Consider the following 2,059-nt stretch of genomic DNA (forward strand, 5'->3'; position numbering starts at 1 on the left):
GTGCCCTGTGTGGCTGTGTGACGATCCGGCGGCGGGCGGCGGCCGCTAGAGAAAACAGTGTATGCTGGGCTGCTGCGTGTTGCGTTATGCTGGTCAGCTCATGTGGGCTGGGCCTAGCTAAATTTGGTTTCCAGCGATGGGCGGGCCACGGCCCAGGTTGGCCCTTACATCCACGCGTGATGCTCAGCGAAATCAAAAAGAGGACTCTTACAGAGGTCACTCCTACCTTTCAACGTTACGATAAATGGCCTACTGCACTTGTTACTCCCTCAGTCCGGAAATACTTATCAGAAAAATGGATAAAGTGGATGTATCTAGAATTAAAATATGTCTAGATACATCCATCTCTTCGACGAGTATTTCCGAACAGGGGAGTACTCCCTCCGTCCGAAAATACTTGTCATCAAAATGAATAAAAAAGAATGTATCTGAAACTAAAATACATCTAGATACATCTTCTTTTATTTATTTTGATGACAAGTATTTCCGGACGGAGGGAGTACAATCTAAGAGTTTTTTCCTTTTTCATAAAAACATTTATTCAAAACATTTTATCTCTTAAACCATTCCTTCAAATCTCGAACGCGCTAAGATCTTCAAAAGTAGATTCCATGTTGATAGGTTTTCACGAAAAAAAACAGACGAAAAAACCAAGCCGGGAGCATATTCTTTTCCCTCTCCGAAAGAGGCACGTTGTGCCTCTTATGGAAGCAAATTCGTGCCTTCACGAGAAGTAAATATGTGCCTTTCATGGAAAGAAAAGGAAAACACATTTCTTTTTTGTTTCCGACAGGCACGGCTATGCCTCTCGCGGAAGGAAAAAAACGCGTTTTTTTCGTTTAAATCCGTGCCTCCCACGGAAGAAAAAACATGTTTTTATTTCATTTTTGAGAAGCACAACTGTGCCTCTCGCGGAAGGGAAAAAACGTGTTAGTTGTGCCTCTCACGAAAGCAAATCCAAGAGGCTTAACTGTGCCTCTCGCGGAAGCTAATCTGTGCCTCTCGTGAAAGAAAGAAAAACGAGTTTAGTCGTGAAAAAAAAATGATTTTTTTGTTCTAAAACCGAAGGAAAACCAAAAGGCCAAAAACATGTGTGAAAAAATAAAAATAAACAAAAATCAAAGAGAGCACCCAGAGTGCGACACGTGACAGCGGCTGAGAGTGGCGCACTCTTAGCCCATCCGAGATGACTCTTGCAGGGGCTTCCGAAGGAGTACTTTTTCGTTAGTTGCTCCCGGTGCTCGGGCAGCGCGACGGTGAGAGGGAGATTTCCTATTTAGCGCTTCAGCCGCCGTTCATAGGCCGTTTGGCAAACTGGCGCACACACCTCCCGCCCTTCCCCCCAGTTGGCCCGATTCGACTTCCACTTTTTTCTGGTTTAATATATAAAAAATGTTGCGCGAGAGAGATTCAGACTCGCGACCTCCACCATAATTGCAGCTCGCACTAACCAACTAGACAGACCACACGGTGTGATAATGTATTTATCTTTTATATTTCCTCCAGCTAGTTTTTTTTTTCTTTTTGTTCATTGTGGATTTTTTTTCTGGACCAGATTGTTTTGGTTTTTTCTGTTTTTTCCTTTTTTTCTCTATTTTTCTGTTTCTTTTTATTTCTTTTTTCTGAACCGGCTTTATTTTTTATTTCTATTCCTTTTCTTTAATTTTTTATTTTTCATTCTATTTTTCTTTTCGTTTTCAAAATGCATTTTTTCAATATTGATGACCTTTTTCAAAATTGATGAGATTTTTAAATATTTGAGAATTGTTTTTCAAAATAGGTGAACTTTTTCCAAATTCGACAAACTTTATTAAATTTTGTGTACTTTAAAAAAAAGATGAAATTTTAATCAAAATCGGTGATTTTTTCCAAAATCAATGAACTTTTTTTGAAAAATGATGGACTTTTTTCTCGAATTTGATGAACATCTTTTAATTCATGATCTTCTTTTTCAAAAGTACGGTTGATCAGTCAACCGTTGACCGAGCGAGCAAATTCTTATTTTAGGGGACTGAGCGAGCGAGCGACTGCGTGATTGCGGGAGCTACCAGCACGTTGT

The sequence above is a fragment of the Triticum dicoccoides genome, chromosome 4B (genome assembly GCF_002162155.2).
Source record: "Triticum dicoccoides isolate Atlit2015 ecotype Zavitan chromosome 4B, WEW_v2.0, whole genome shotgun sequence".
Classification (NCBI taxonomy): domain Eukaryota; kingdom Viridiplantae; phylum Streptophyta; class Magnoliopsida; order Poales; family Poaceae; genus Triticum; species Triticum dicoccoides.